Source organism: Falco punctatus (genome assembly GCF_963210335.1).
Source record: "Falco punctatus genome assembly, chromosome: 13".
Taxonomy (NCBI): domain Eukaryota; kingdom Metazoa; phylum Chordata; class Aves; order Falconiformes; family Falconidae; genus Falco; species Falco punctatus.
In genome coordinates this window covers 14,525,323-14,542,267 of record NC_137593.1, presented here as the reverse complement: position 1 = coordinate 14,542,267, position 16,945 = coordinate 14,525,323, and the positions used below count along the sequence as shown (strand labels likewise).

At 53.5% G+C, this 16,945-nt stretch overlaps 1 long non-coding RNA gene across 1 annotated transcript in view; it reads right to left on the bottom strand.

Moving 5' to 3' along the window:
- Nucleotides 1-245: 245 nt before the first annotated feature.
- The window catches only part of LOC308072958, an 81,190-nt gene continuing 64,490 nt past the window's right edge, over nt 246-16,945 (bottom strand). The window contains exon 2 of the long non-coding RNA XR_013931858.1: nt 246-16,945. This exon is cut by the window's right edge and continues 64,010 nt beyond it. This is a non-coding gene — a long non-coding RNA (uncharacterized lncRNA).

Genomic DNA, 16,945 nt, shown 5'->3' with positions numbered 1-16,945 from the left:
GAGGAAGGGTGTCTGTCCCCCCAGCCCCAGCCCGGCAGGTTTCCCCGGTGTCAGCACTGTCACTGTGAGCTGCCTGTTGCTGCTGGCCCTGTGAGAGGTCTGGGGGTCACCATCACTCTCCCAGCATGACAAGGGAGGAGCAGGATGCTGTGACAAGGACCCAACCCTGCCAATTCCTGGGAGCTCTTGCCTCTTTGGAAAAGGAGACACTTTGGCTGAACCGGTCAAAAATAACTGTATTATAAATCCAGAAGTTTGGATTTTCAAAAATATTTCCTACTCTAGCTTCTAATTTATTTTCAAAGGGGAAAAAAAAAAAACAACCCAAATGTTATCTTTAAAGCAATCTGGTTTTATTCAAACATCTTGAATGCAGTAAATACACATTCTTTGATGCTAACTTTTTATTTTGATCAATCTTTGGTCCTATCTTTAATCTGAAAGCATTTCAATAAATCATTTGCAAATAGCTCTTTCCAGGATGGGAGAAAGCCGAAAATGTGAGAGCGGCAGCAAGCGCAGGAGCTGGGGTGTGGAAGGAAAGCCAGGACAGCAGGGCTAAAGCTCAGCTACCTTCAACCAGATACCTCGAGGGGAAGGGAGGGAAGGAGGAAGACTTTAATGAATTACTCCTGGGCACTCTGGAGCATTTCCAGTTTGCAAATTACCACTGCTTTATTAGGCTCTAATTCAATCTGCTCCGGGGCATTGCTTGCAAAACCCTTTTTGAAGAAGAGTGGTGGGAAGTGTCCCAACGTGGGGCTGGTGCATGGTCCAAGGTAGCACATCCCGGCTAGTGCCTGCCCTGGCTGGGGTCCATTCCCCATTCCCCATTCCCCATCCTGCAAGGGAGGAAAATATGACCCCAGGGTTGCTGAAGTTCCCTCATTGCATTAAGTGCCCTTGTGGCATGATAAATCCCAGGAGAAGAGCCTTGGAGTGGTTTAGATCCAGTCACAAGGGGATTAACTTTTTGTGGAGAGAAGTGTGTGTGAGCTTGCAAACATGTCCCTGCTGCGCACCCACATCTCTGCCAGCTTCCAGGGACAGCTGTACCCACCCCTCCTGCCCGGGACACGTAGGGCCATCCACACGAGCTCAGCACATCAGGTAGGGGCTGGCTGGGTCATCACCACTGGAGATAGTGCTCCTGTACCAGTATGTTGTGGGCACCGCTGGTCATTTGCAGATCCACAAGCCCCTGCAGTGCTGCACAGCGAAAGCAGGAGACACCGTGTCAGCCTGCCCCCATGTCCCAGCTAAACAAGCATATGTGTATACATGTCTCTACATCTATACATTTCTGTATCTATATCTATATGTGTCTATAGGAAAGCTGGTCCTTCTGGCAGCCTAGGCAGCGATGGCTGGATGTGGGGCTGGGGAGCCTGCCCCATCCCAGCACAGGCAGGGCAGGGTGCCTGAGCCTGCTCTGGGCTGGAGGAGAGAAGAGGCAGAAAGGACTGTGAAGCCTGCAGCGTTATCAGACCTGCCAGTGTGCACAGCAGAGCCCGAGCCCAGCAGCAGCTCAGCTGGCCCCCTCCCTGCAGGGTATCCTAAAAGCCTCCCGGGGCCATTTATGACCCCTGGGGTCTCCTCCTAGGACCCACCAGCTTGAAGGGGGTTTTCCAGTGCCGTTGGTCCAGGATTGCATCCATCCCCGGCATTGAGGTCTGGCTTGCACAGATGCACATGCATGCACAGCCTGCAGCCCCACGGCAGAGACCTTGTGTCAGTGGGGAGTGTGCTAGTGGGGCCCACAGCACCCCAGCCTCCCAAAAGCCCCCTCCTCCCTGTAGGAGCTGAAAAAATAGTCTCTAAATAAAGTGTGGCAAGTTTGGGTTTTGGCTGAGAGCCTGCTTGGTGGGCAGTTTGACAGACAACCAGTTCTCACTGTCACCCAGCAGGATTTCACCCACGAAAGCTGTATTATCCATGATCAGATGTTGCCACCCCTAGAGATGCCCTCGCCCTATGAGCGCAATGCCTTGGTTTAAAACAGGATAATTTTCATGGAAGGAGAGAAAAAAGGGGGTGAGATCCTACAAGAGGACTCATTAAAAGCACAATACTGGAAACCCCTGCCCCTAAATGCTACAAAAAAGGGTCAGCCTTGGGTCTTTCTCCCTGCACATGGCACAGCGTCCCTGCACCTTCAGAGTTCACTTCTGAGAACGAAACGCTCTGGCAAACAGGGTGAAAGGAGAGGGTGGAGAAGCAGGAATGAAGAGGATGAATGGGAGGTATCCAGCCCCACTCTTATCTGATGGCTGCTGAGTGAGGCATGATGAATTCCCCAGCAACAGGTCTGCTTTGTCAGGAGGCCTCTTATCAGATGGCACAAGCACAGTGGTCTGGCCACGGCCATTAATCACCCATCAGCAGCTCTCCTCCAAAGAGAAAAGTTATTCCCCCCTCCTTTTCCCTGTTGGCCCCAGGCCCTGCTCCCAAAAGCTGCAGGGAGAAACCTCCACCCAGCCAAAGGCCCCCAGCTCCCAGAGAAGCCTTGGAGATGGCCCCATGCTGGGGATGCTGGAGACTGCAGCATCCTTTGGATAAGGGAACAGGAGTGAGTGGGAGGTGTGGGAGCGCAAACCATCCCAGCCCCACCAGCTGTCTTCTCCTGCCTGTGTTTGGTGGCTGGGACAGACCCGTGGGGACCTGATGGTCCCCATCCCCACGCTGGAAGGAGCGGCATGGGCCAGGAGAATGGGGTGATGGGGCACCCCAGGCTTGATGACGGCTCCCCTCACCTGTGCCAGCACAGCAGAAGCTGCAGAGCCTGTGGCATGGCATCGCTGACACCAGGGGCTTTGGGGAGTGGGTTTGTCAGTGGGTTTGGCTCTCCCACTGAACCATGGGTCCTGACACCTCCCAACCCCCCACACCTGTGCTCCCTAATTCCCAGCCCTCCGGCCCAGCTGCTGCCAGTTGCCAGGGGACACACACACTGCTTGTCTGCAGCTGATGGTGGGCGATGGGCTCTGCAAGGGGAGCGCTGGGAAGCCCCTTTCATTGTGTAAGCAGTCTTTCCTGGGTTAGCTGGGACTCAGGTGTGCAGCCCGCAGGTGCAGGGTGAAGCAGGGACAGGAGCCACAGCAGCTTTGCAGCCCTGAGAAAAGAATCCAATGCAAAGCTGTGTCTTGGAGCAAAGGGAGAAGATGCATACGTGTCATCTCGTAGTGCACACAGGCGTATCAAAGCCATGACATCAGGGTTGCCCCAAAGGGCAAGGGGATGCCTTGTGGTCAAGGATGCCCCTCTGCCTGTGTCACAACCCCTTGCAGCACCTGGCTCGTGTAGTGTACAACCCTGGACCCCATGGGGACACTAGTGGGCTGTAACCCTGCAGGGCTGCAAACTGCTCTGGCCATGAAACTGTCCCCACATGTCACTGTGATGGCAGGCTGGGCACACGGGCACAGATCAGATCCAAGCAGGGGGAACCAGAGTGTCTGAGGCATCCAGGAATAAAGGTGGCATTTGAGAGGCAGCAGAGATGGGGGAGGCCATGGGAGAGGGAGGAGAGGGATGCTTGGGCAGGAGGCGAAGAAGAGACTGCATCCCATCCGGCCACCAGCACCCGAGCAGGACCGAAAGTGGCTGGAGTTTGGCTTCTCTAAGCTCAGGGAGTCACCGCTCCCCCGGGACACCTTCACACAGCATGCAGCCACCCCTCTAAGCCTTATGTAGGCTTGGAGATGCAGGGCTGAGGTTGCACGCAGGAGGCAGAGAGGTCTGACTTTGGGGTCACACTGCCTGGAAGCAGAGCAGAAACACTCCTGTTCCAGTGCTCTGCAGGGTACAATTGAAGTGAGATGTCTGCCCCTGGCCCTGGCAGCAGTGGGACCCACAGGTTGGAAAGTTTCAGTCAGGAGGAGAAAGGAGGGGTGTTGGTGCCAGGAGCTGTTGGTGGCGGGTTGGTGTCCTCTTACCTCCCTCTGCAGCCACAGCAGGGCTGCCAGAGGAGCTGTCTGCATGCTTTGGGTTTGGTGCCGTCAGTTTACGGGCGACATTTGTCCCTTGGTCACACTTTCCCCATGCCCAGATGGTGCAAAGTCCTTGCTGTCCCTGTGTCAGCTGAGGCATGGGATGGGGATGCCAACCCGGCGGCTGACACTGAAGCCAGGGTGGCTGCAGGGCCACGTGCAACGGTCAGGCAGGCAGGGGGGTGCAGACAGGGGGGTGCCATGTGTGGCTTCTGCTTCAGGGAGCTGTGCGCATTCCCCCTCCCTAGGAAATTTCAAACCTCCTTGTCTTTTTTCACAAACGGGTGAAGGAAGGTGCTTTTGCCCTCCCAGCAGTTATTTTTCTTTCCCTTTTCCCATGCAACCTCATGTGGGACTGCTGCAGCAATGGGCTGCTTTGGTATGGGATTTATTGTCACTTTTAAGGGGGGGTTACTGCCAGAAAATCCGTTCAGGAAAAGCAACAGTCCTTCACCCAGGAGCTGGCTGGAGGTGAGGTCCATCTCTATGGGAGGCAATCTGTTTGCTCAGCTCCTGGGCATCCTGGGTTGTGCTGGCAGGGCCAGCATTGGCCCCCCCTCCCCGTGCCAGGCAAACATGATGTTACAGGGAGACAAAAAAGCTGTGAATGAGAGTTCATGGCAGTGAGTAATGGAAAGCAGTTGCCCCTTGTAATGTTGCCTGGCCATAAAATGTCAGATAGATATAAAAGTTATAAATACATCACAGAGCAAATAATTACAGTATGGCATTAACTCCTTGCTTTGGGAGTGCTGCTTATGTCTCTGGGCAGCTCCCAGCACTAGGGAGATGAGCCAAGAGCAACGCGGGGACGGGACCCAAATGTGTGCAAACTCACTTCCCTGGTAAGTGCTGATCTGCTGCCGATGGGAGTTTGGCTGGGTGCTGGCATTCGCGATGGGTTTCAGACCTGTCCGGTGCATTGCTGAATGTCGTAAGTTGGGTATCTGAGTGTGTTGCTGTGTTGAAGGATGGTCTGTGCCTCGTGGTGTGATTAGCTAGGTGGGAGCCTAGGGCAGACATGCCCAGCTGTGCTGGCCATGGGAGCAACAGCTGAGGACACAGCCCATAAGGTTTTAGGGAGAGCATGTTCTAATGTCATGGATTTTCTCAGCTGTACAGCAGAACCATGGATGGGTATGTTTATGCAGCTCCCAGTGAACGCTTGTTTTTTTAAGGAGGGACAGGAAAAGTCCTGAAGATCCCCATTCCAGCCACCACTACACAAATGGCACTGGCACAGCCATCTGGACAAGGACTTGGGAGGAGCAGCATCCGCTCAGTACCAAACTGATGCAGCGTTCCCAAAGCAAGGGGCTGTCTGGGTGCTCAGGAGCAGCAGCCAGAGCAGGGCTCCTGCAGAGGACCAGCACTGGCAGAGGGGCTGGGGATACCACTCTCAGTGCCTAGAAGTTACCCTCCAATCACTTGTCATTCTGGAGGGATGTCAGAAATGTCCCCAGTGTGTGTGTATATATATATATATATATGTATATATATTCATACATCTATACGTGGCTGCAACAGTTGAGGCAGAATGCAAATCCTTGGGAAACATTCCTCTCGCTTCTGCAGCGCCAAGACTTCAGAGCATGGTTTCAGAGCTCCAAAGGTACAGCTTGAGAGTGAAACACAAGCCTGGGCAAAGAATTCCTGCAGGAGGGTTTCACAGAAGGGCAAGATGCAGGGGAGAAGGAGGACTTGGAGGAACAGGTGCAGGCAGTCTTGCAATACTTACCCATGTCTACAAATACCCTAGTGGAAATAGTGAGAGGAGCAGAGAGCAATGATGCAATAAATCTTTTAAAAGAAACAATAAGACCAGGACAACTGGCATAAAAAGGAGCATGTTCCCTTGGCTACCAGTGACTTTAGGAATGAAAATAGTGGAGCGGGTGAGGGACAACATAGTGGCAGGGGAAAAACAGTGATGCCAGAGAAATTGACGTCCTGGGATATTGAGAAAGATTCCTGGGAAAACTGGGTGCTTTTCAAAAGACTTGGTCAGTAAGTAACCTCTGTCTATAACAGCATGTAAGGAAAAGCAGTAGCAGAGATTGGTGCTCTTGAGCAAAATATTGAAGGAAGAACAGCAAAGAATGTGTGAGATACTGGATGTACTGAGGAGGGGGCTGAGTGTGCAAGCATGGAGGAAAACCACTCATCTGAGATCCTCTGGGTGCTTCAGACATGGGTTTTTTTCTTTCCAAAACTCATGGATTTTGTGCTTAACCTTCAGTCCCCAGCACCTTAGCCAGAGAAGCATCCCACTGCTCTGATACCCAGCTGCATCCTTGGCCCACCAGGTGTCTTAGGCTGAGTGTTCACTCTGTGAAAATCAATTTCCTTCTCTTTCCAGCTGCAAATTTGCTACTTTTTAGTTTCTTTACATTTCCCTTTTGGTCTGGTGCCACAAGAGACGCTAGCAGAGGCTCCTGTGGTCCCCTTGAGTCTCCCCTTCTCCTATTCATCGTCCCTTTCCAACACAAAATGAGAAGCAGCTTCTTCCCAGGCTGCCCCCACGTATGCCCCCAGCTTGTTCTCCTGGCTAAATTTCAGTTGAGGAACATGCTGGAATGCTAAAGCCGTGGTAATGAGTAACACACTTCTTCAATGGGACGATGCTTTCCCAATGCACCATGCTTTACAGCTACCATAAATAATGAAATCAGTATTTGTAAACTATACTTTAAGGAATTCATTCTTTTCCAGAGATTTCAAAAGCATGTCATTTTCCAGATTGTGAAGTTTGCCAGTTCATCTATTTTTAGAAACTCTGACTCTACTGATGTGGTCAAGACAGTCCTTAAACAGAAAAGGGTGGCTGCATGCCTTGAAGGTATAAACAGCCAGACATGCGATGGGAAATGCTTCAGAGGTGAGCGTGGCAGACTTGTAGACATCAAAGTTGTTGGGCGGTGAAACTGCAGGGACAAATCAGTGTGCAGGCTGGAGAAACAGGCATGGAAAAACATCTTAGAAGTGACTTTTCTTGGAGATCTGAAGAGTCCTTCAGATAGTCTCATGTCCCAGAAAACATCCTGCAGAAAACTGGCAGCACGGCCTCGGCTGGAAACCTTGATTTGTGTAAACATAAAAGTGAGGAAAAAAGCAAAGCAAGCCAGGTTGCCTGTGAAGCTCCTTTGGGCCATGCATCTCTGCCAGACCCACCAACCCCCTCGGACAGCTTCTCTAATGTCCCCCCATGCTCAGCTCTTGGCCACAGCAGAACTCAGAGGGCTGCACAGGGAGCTGGGTGACCCTGCCCTGCGCAGGAGCAAGCCCCGTGGTTGCGACAAGGGAAAACAAAACCACACCTGAAGACCTCCCATTAGTTGATGCCTCTCAGACTTCGTAAGGTCAAGGAACTGACTGTGATCCTTCCCTTTTCCCTGCCAGCTGGATGCCTCCTTGCCTCCAGTACAGCACAGCACGAGCCTGGGGAAGTTGCTGGGACTTAGATGCTCTTTGAGGCCTCTGTTCCTAACTTGTATAATATAAAACAAATTTTTACTGCATTTAACATTTCAAAGATGCTGTTTTGTCCTAAGTGGTAATTTTCCTTCCTGCATGCATGCTTTTTTCCTGTTTAAAGGCTGTTGGCTCTTTTGCTTAAAATACATATATATATTTATTTGGTTACTAGATGAAAAAAATGGGTCATGCCTTGCTGCTGCTGACTTCTCATTTTGATTAAGATAATGGATTTCAAGTATTTCTCTATGTGTTTAATTTAAAAGTTCACACCTTTATCTTTCACTTTTCAGGCCCAGAGTGTGACTTTCTGTTCACTGTATAAAACGCTGGCCCCACAGAAGGGGGGGTTCCTTCTGCTTCATGATGAAACCTTGTCCTAATATGAGATACATCAGCCAGACTCCATGGGAAGGGGACTTTCTGTGCATTTTCAGATCTTTTCTTGGCCACAGATAGTGCCCTGTTCCCAGCTGGAACTCTTCTTGAGTGCTCCCAGGAAGGACGATAAACCCCCCAGGATGCACAGGATCAGCATCACCTCGGAATGAAGGTCCCCCCCTGACTCTTGCAGGTGCTTGAATTGCCTTTTGACCTTCTGTCCACCAAGCTGTGTTCCTTTTGTCTCTCATCGCAAGGCTTGCCTGGCCAGACCCTTCCTTCGGCCTCTCACCATGTCCCCACAACCTTCCCCTGCCGATTCCAGCATGTCCCTGCAGCTTTCCCACCCTGCTTGCTCCTTCCCCAGGCTGCATGACTCCTTACACCTGATCTGGGGCTTTGACCCAAGAAGACTCCCAAGGCTTCCTTCAAGTCATGACTTTCTCAGGCACCACTTGCCTCCTGGGCTGATGGTCCATTTGTTGGGGACTGTTAGGTCTGGCTGTGACCCTGCAGTGAGGTGTGAGCCCATCCCTGGCTGCATGGGGTGAGATGCACACCACAGGGCAGCCCCTCTGCTTGTGCTTTCAGACACCTGGAAGACGAAGCAAAGGTGCCCACCACCTCACAGGTGCGGACAACCCTGCACTACGAACACAGGGCTTCTGCAACAGCATCCTGCCAGCTCAGGCACGGGCAGAGCTAATGCAGGGCTTTGCAGCTCCCCTTGCAGTAGCCACCCCAGCTCTGCTCCAAGATGCCCAGCTGGGATGGGAGGCAGAGATACACAAACACCTCCCTGCGTCCCAGCTCCCTCTCGAATCTGGCTTTTTCAAACCACGAGAGTTCCATGAAAGCTGGCCCTGCTCCAAGGTTCACGTGGGTGGTGGTGGGGCGGGAGGAGGAGGGAAGCAGAGCGTAATCTATAACCTTTGTAGCACTCTTGAGAGCAGCTGTCTGGCAAATGTCAAGCACTGTCTAGGGCTATTTTGGGCACTTTATTTTTATAAAGGATGCTTTCAGGTTGGGGAAGGTCATGGAGAGGGTTTTCTCATTACCAGCACCTTAAAGAATAAAACCCTAGGGAGGAAAGTTCAAGGATGCTCCTTGGTCATGTGGCCGATGCCACATCCCATTGGAGGGTCCCTGGAGGCTTTCAGACAGGCAGGACATGGGAGAAGGGCCTCAGCTTGTCTTGTGACTGGAGACCTCCAGAAGGAGCCCAAGCTCCTTGGGAGCCAGGGTGAAGATGTGGAGGTGGCTCACACTATGGACACAAGCTCAGCATACACTGTCACTGCAAAAGGGACCATCACCCCATGCTGCCCAGCTCTGCAGGAGTACTCCTGGGTGAGAAACCAACAGCTTTTGAATGTCCCTTCTAAGGAGTCTCATAAATATAGTCTTAATTCTGGATGTTTTCCACTGCTGTCCCATGGGCTTCATCCCCCAAGCCCCCAACAGCTCTCAGACTCCTTTGCTTTCCATGGAGACAAGACTCAGAGTCAAGATATTGCACAAGGAGAGCAGAGCATCTAAAGATCCTCACCTGAAAGATTATATAGAGTGTAACTGGAACATCCAACAGGGAAGCGTTCATATTGACAGAAGAGGATGTTCTTCCAGGAGTGGAAACAGTTGCAGAAAGTCAGCATGTTTGTCTTTGCAAAATTTTCTTGTGGCAAACCTGGAAAATAAAGTAGTTCTCATTTGTAATATTTGGAGGGGTCAGCCCTGCCACAGCATGTCTCTTTATCAGAGGCAAAAGTATTGTGGAAGTAGGAGAAACAAACCCTCAATATTTTTTGCTTTAAAATCTCACATGGGGTGTTTAGTGTTTTCAGACTGCCCGGGCCTGATACATCTTAGGATCAAACTCCCTGCTGGGACCTCAGAGCCATCAGTGGTTACTTGTGAGAGCACCCGGAAGATGTTCTGTTGGTACACCAAGACCAGCAACCACAGCACCCATGTTACTGAGGGACAAAAGAGGAGTAGGGTGGCTACAGCCCAGCCATTGCACTTCTCATCCCAGAAACACGCTGGCATGAATAATCCAAGGCAGTTCTGTCAGCATCTGGAAGTTAGCACGGAGATGAGTAATGCCTGACATGGCTTTGTCAAGAATGAGACATGTCAGGCCAATTTAATTTCCTTCAGCAGCAGGGAATAACAAGCCTGCAGACGGAGGAGTGGTGGTGGCGGTGGGATGGGAGCTGCAGGCAGGTGTGGGGTGCTCTGCCTGTCCTGCCCATAGGGTGCTGGGGGAGTGGGGCCAGGGTGCTGCAGGATGAGTGTGGAGGGAGTGGGGGGACGGTATTGTGAGAGCAGCTCTCGATGGCTCACTGTGGGGCTGGAAAGCCACTATTGAGCACTCCCATCAACGGCCAGCATGGAGAAACAGAGAGTGTATTTATTAAATTTGCATGCCATGCAAGGCTGGGGCTGCAGACAGAAAAAGGATTGTGGCAAACTGGAGAAATGGGATGAAAAGCTGGGAGGAGACTGAAGCAGGGGGGTGGGTGTGGGGGAGTGCTCCTATGAGAAGGGAAGCGGGCAGGGGAAGATGTGCCCTGGGCTGCTGCCTGCTGCCACCTCTGCTGCAGCCCTGGAGCTATGGAGGGAGCCCCTAGAGATGCTGCTGACCATGCAAATGCAGACAGGAGAGGTTCCTGTGCAGCCCTAGAGCCTATGGTGCCTGGGCAAATGCAGGTGACGGTCACCCATGGGTATCCACCACATCTTGGCTGGAGTGGACCTGACCAGCTGTGCTCGGCCAAAGCTCTGGCACATGTGATGTGGCATGCAATTAATATACCTTTAATTCACAGGGCTGTGGTCTGTGCCATTTCTGTATTAAATTGGGTTGGTTTAACAGCAGAAGCTGTCAGCACCAGCTGGGTGGCCTCCCTTACAAGTGGCAGTGCAGGCAGGGTATAAACCAGCAGTAACCAAAACCCTCCTGCACTGGTCCCTGGCAGCTTGTCCCACTGCAGCAAGGGAAGGCACACGCAGAATCAAAAAACTGGTACCCAACTGCAGCAAACTGCTTTCTGCAAATGCTGGGATAAGGTATGGCTTAAAATAAGCTACCATAAGTCATGGTGCAAAACTAAACATAAGCAAACGCATCTCCCCCCAGCACCTGCCTGCGATGGGAGGAGGATGCTGAAGGGAGGATAAGGCCACAGCAAAGCTGGGCACCACATGGCTGGGAGCCGGTGGGAGCTGCGGGGCAGGTGCCAGCCTGGGCAGGGATGGCCTTCACCCGCAGCAGCTCCAAACAGAAATGGAAAAGGGTTAACTTTTATCTTTGTCAGTCTGTGGAGCCAGCATGGAAACAACCCCTGGGAGCCTGTTTTTTCCATGCTCCCAGAAGAACGTAAACCTTTTTAAATAAAATGCAAACTTTCTAGCAAAGTAAAAAAAAGAATGTAAAAAAAGAAAAAAAGCAAACCAGCCCACACTGTTAAATTGTGGCAAACCCCAGAAATCCTCAAATTCAACAAGAGAGAAACCCTGGGGGGAGACACTGAGACCTGCTGCCAGTTCAGCCCTCCTGTGGGATGCAGTCCTCTCCTTGCCACCCAGAGAGGATGCAACCATCTGGAAACTGTCCTCTCCCAGTCCCAGGGTGGGGGCTGGCCACATCCTGAACCACCATGGTGCTGCTAGGGGTCATGCCAGTGCTGGGAGCAGGACCCTGGCTTGGTGACAGGCTGGGGTCACCGGGGGAGGCTGGGGCAGGGCAGGAATTTGCCGGCGGGCACTGGCTGTCCGGCTGGTCCCCCGGTGGCGAGGCCATGTGGTCTCCCTGCGCTGGGCAGTGGTGGGGGAATAAAAGGAAGGCTTTGAAAGTTGGCGTGTGACGGGGCATCCCCCAGGGAGCGGGGTGGCAGCGAGCGCGTGCGTTGGCGAGCAGCCCTGGCCAGCCGCCACGCTCCCTTCCGTTTATTTACGGTGGTTTATCGGGGGCTGTGGGCTGCGATAAAGCTTATGAAAATAAAAGGCATCTCCAGCAGGCCACGGCAAGAGCAGGCCCTGCCGTTGCTTTCCCACACTGATTAGGATCTGGGCAGGCTTCTGCGCTCCAGATCTATGAAAGCAGCGGGACCGGCAGCGCTTCCCTTCCTGGCCCCTGCTCAGGGCCAGAGGCAGCGAGAGGTCAGCGCGCTGCATGCTGCACACCACACAGCCTGCGCTGCGCCTCGCACGCTGCACACAGACTGCCGGGCACCACGCCGGGCACGCCAGGCAGCGTGCCATGTGCACCCTGCGCTGCACGCTACACACTGTGCACCATGGGCTGTGCACCACGCCGCGCGCACCCTGCACTGTGCTTCACGCCCTGTGCATCACACCATGCACACCGTGCACTGTGCGCCCACACTGGGCACTGCACTGTGCACCGTGCCACGCACACCAGGCGCCAGGCAATGCGCATGGTGCCCCATGCAGCACACCATGCACATCGGGCACCGGGCACTGCACCCCACACCAGGCACCACCCTAATTCCCTGTGCTCCTGCACTCCTCTGCTGGAACCTGCGGAAAGCTACAGCCTTTCCCTTGGAAGCGAAGCCCATGCGTGTGGGGCAGCACTAGGGTAAGGCATCTAGCCGTGATGTAGCCGAGGCAGGACCAGGTCTGTCCCCTGTGGAGGCAGCATGGTCCCTGCCCTTGCCAGCAGGCAGCTGTTCCCATCCCCAGGGCGCTGGCCAAGGCCATGGCCCCTTTCCGCCAATTGTTTGGTGGCGACAGGGCCACGGCTTCCTCCCGGTCACGAGTCCAACCCTCACCCTGGCGTAAGCATTGGGGATGGCGCCTCAATCCCTACCAGGTCAGTCAGGGTCCAGGGAACAGAGTCTCTTGCAGCAAGTTACACCTCCAAAATTCACCAGGCTGCATTATCGGGCAGCCCGGGCAGAAACACTCATGCAGATGAGGAACAAAACCCAGGCAGCATTACTGGCTGGAAAACGAGTCTGATCTGACTGCTGCTCGGGTTAGGAGGAATTTGGGCGATGGCAGTAATGGAAGGTTCCGTCCCCCAAGTGCTGCCAGGCTTGGAAATGTTCAGTTAAGTGTGGGTTTTGTGGGGGGTGGTTTTATTGCCCCTTTTCACCTCCAGCACACTCTGGAAGAGGTGCTGGGAACTGAAACACTTAAAAGCAGATCGGGATAAAACCTCAAACCACACAAATCGCACTTGGTCTGGGGTTTCCTCGCAAGCTTGAAGCGCCGGCTGGATCCTCAAAGGAGCCGTGAATCTCTGAATGAAGCTGGCTTGCAGCTCGTGGTTTTAAGAGAAACGCAACTCCTCCTCCCCGCCACCTTCTCCCCTCTTACGGACTGTTTCCCTGCCTGGAAAAATCAGGTGGATGCTCAGAGCCAAACCTTGCTTCCCATGGTGCAGGACCCCTGCACAGACCCTCCCAGTACCCCAGGAGTCTCCCCTGCCACCACCCTCTGCAAACCAAACAGTGGGGAGGGCTCTTTCCTTTCTTACAGTGAGTGTCAAGATTTATGGGGCACTGGCACCACATCAAAAGCTAATTCAGTCATTTACAGTAAAATCAAAGCGGGCAGAACAATGAATATGAAGTGAGGTTAAAACACCTTGTTACAGGAACAAATTGTGCAGCTGACATCAAAATAATGGAATTTATGTCTCTGCGGGTTGGAGCCAAATTATTTGCAGTGACATTTGTCTAAGTGCAAGCTCTGGGAGAGGTGTGCGGTGCTGCTGTTGAGATATTTTGGGGTCAGGCAGCAGCCGGGTTCACTCGGAGCAGCAGGCAGGAGGCAGCTGTGGGAGGGCTGCCCATGGGACCCAGGGCTCAGGATGGCCCCTTCGGACCATCTGCCCTGGGGTGGGATGGCATGGGGAACCCCCTATGTCTCCCAGGGTGGCTGATACGCCGCCTGTTTGGTCCATGCAGGACTTGCCCCAGCTGTAAAGCACGGATGTGTTGCTGTTGCTGGCACCCACCCAGGAGATGCTGCTTGCTCAGTAATGAATTCAAGGTGCCCCATAACCCCAGGGCCACATACCAGGTGTGACAGGGTCTGTGCTACTGCCGCTGGCCCAAGGCTGCTGCCAGTCTGGGTGGCATCACCAGCCCCTCAGGCAGCAGCCACGTTCCATCCCACTGCCCTGGCACAGAAGTAACCCCACTGCCACCCCCCAAGGCGTGGGTTGGGGCTGCCTGGTGCCCCCCAAGGAGCATCCCCTCCCCATTCCCTGCCAGTGGTCCTGTGCCAGGCTGGCAGCCCCTTGAGCGAGACAGGCCATCCCTGGGAACATGGTGCCCGGGCAGCCACCATGTCCCCCTCCGGCAGCTCTGCCTGCGTGCTGTGTGGCTGGGCTTGTTTTGAAAATATATTGTGAAGCACTTCATTGCTATGGAGACCTACTTTATGGACAAATAAATATTTGTCGGTTTTTCCTCTTGCCTTAAAAGTCTGTCCCTTCTCCCCCCTCCCCACATCCTTTTGGCCCTCTGCATGTTTATATTACAGGGTCTCTCTGCTCCTTCAGCTTTGCTCATCCTTCTGCCCATGCAGCACATCTCTGCATGTCCTTCATCACCCCTCAGCCTCTTCCTCCTCAGCCTACAGCTTGGTGTCATGGGGCCCCTCCAGCATGGGATACATAAAGGCTGCCTCACACCCTGATATTTAAGCATTTATGCATTTTGGGGGGAACCAACCCTTGGCTGAGCTCCACTTGCCATGTTCTGTGTTTCCATCAGGATGGTCCTATCACAGTTGCACCCTTCTCTGGCCACCATATTTCTCTTGGGCTTTTTAGAGATTTTCAGATCAGATGAAAGAGATTTTGCTTTCTCAGAATTCTGCAAAAACAAAATCTCTTCTATGAGGTCTCCTGAATCCTGCCCCCCACCACCCCCCCCCCCCAGAAAAAAAGCCATTGAAAATAGCAACTGGCAAAGTAACACCACCAATTCACCAAGCAGGGGAAGGGGCGGCAGGACACAAATGAACCTCCTTCGTTAATAAATCCTAGCAGCTGTGGAAAGTTTGAGGCAAGTGAGAGCACCCAGACAGAAAATTAAAAAACTAATAAAGTCCTCAGTGTGGGGGCACTGGCATCAGGTCAGCTTTACTTCTCTAGTCACCTCGTAAAGAGACATTCCAGGACACTAACTCATAAGGGAAAGCTGCAGGGGTCAAGGAGAACAGTGGAAAACTAACCATGGTAACTCAAATATACTGGAAAGGCAGCAGAAAAACAGCAAAGGAGTTGAGCTTTTTTTCATTCCCCCCCCCCCCCCTTTTTTTTTTCTCCCTCCATTGGTTGTTGGGCAAGCGGAGCCTGCAGTTTGGAGAGGCACGGGTATGGTGGGGCAGCAGAGCGGAGCCCCACTGAAGAGCCCAGCCCCCCGGTGGGATGGTTGGGGATGGGAACCCGGAGCACAGGCTGTTTCTGAGCTGGGACCAGAAGCTGCTCTGTGCTCTCTCCTCTACACTGCTTGTCCCAGCTGCACCACTCCTGCCTGTCTGGGGATGTGCTATAGCCTGAGACCAAAATGCACGACATGCTTCAGTGTTAACTGTAAATCTAAATGGTGATGCTTAGATTTCATAGGGGTAAAAAACTGAAAATCATTCCTTAATATTTTATATTTCTTCTTATGCCCCCAGGCAGCTGCTGCAGCTCTTCCCCCTGGAGCCCACTCCCTGCCCCTCCTGCTGCCTGCCCCTGGGCTCTCACCCTCCTGCTGCTGGCAGGGGCCATGCCAGCCTCAGCACCAGAGGAGGTTAAAGCAGCCCCACAGCATGGATGCAGGTCCTGGGCAGCTCCCACAACCACACAGATTTGGCATCTCCCTCCAGCCTGCCAGGGCTGGGAGGTGTTCACTGTGGGGGTGATATGTAGTTAAGTGGCAGGAGCCCAGTACCGAGCCCAGTAAAGGGGGAATGGGAAGTCCCTTAGCAGAGGCTGCGGGGTGCTGCTGCTTTTATCAGCTTTGCCTCATCCACATCCCCTCATAATCTCTCTGGGCACCTGCTGGGGCAGCAGCATCATGCAGGCTGGGGCCATGACACCCCCTTGGAGTTCCTTGGATCTCAGGGACCCATCCCTTATTTGCAAGAGCTGGGGTGACTTTGGGCACATGGACCATCATTCATGCCAGCACTGGTGGCTGCCTTGTGCTAGGCTGGAGCTGCTGTGGCCAGCCCTGGCCCCCTGGCCATGGGCCAGCCTCTGGAAGGAGGGTGGTGGTGACGGGTAGTGGGAGAGTGCAGGCTGTGTGTGGCTGGGGTGGCTGAGGATGTAGTGGCTGCTGCTGTGCGGGAGAGGCTTTGTGGAGCTCAGCCAGCTTGGGTCAGGGTCCTGGCTCGCGGGAGAGATGCAAATCATTTGACATAGTTTGCTCAGTTGAGATCTTTGCAGGGTCTGCCTTAATGGAATGATGGCACCCCATCATTTTAATGGATGATGACAGGGGTGGTAAACTTTTATGGCAGATTTTGGCAATGCCTGAGCCTCGGGACCATTAGCTGTGCCAGGGGGAGGTGGGAGGAGCAAGGACCCTGGGGTGGGGGGAGTTGCCCACCTGCAGCACCTCTGCATGGGGCCAGGGATGCTCCCAGCCAGGCAGGGGGTTATGCACGTACCCCCCTGCAAGGGAGGTTGGGTGCTGTGGCACTGGGGGGCCCAGCACTGTGCCCAGAGGCTTGCTGGCATCTCTCTCCCCTCTTTTCCAGCCTTCCAGGTGGAAAGATCTAGGGAAAAAACTAATCTTGCCTGCTCTGGGAGGTCATGCTCACAGCAAAATCCCAGCCTGCAAGTGCTCTTGGCAACTGTCTATAATAGGGAAATGCATATGTGTCAGGAGCAGCTTCCCAGGAATGGAAAGGCGTGGGATGAAGGGAGGAGACCTGGATGCACATTTGTCCCATGGCCAGGCAGCACCCCTTGGGAGCAAGCAGCCAGCACAGGGTCAGACCCAGGCTCTGCATGCTGCTGGCCAGGGGAGCCTTTTACAGGGCTCCGGACACTGCATAAAAACTTGCTGCCAAGTGCTGGGCTGATGCCATCCCTGTGCCATGGTTGCATGTTAGGCACCTGA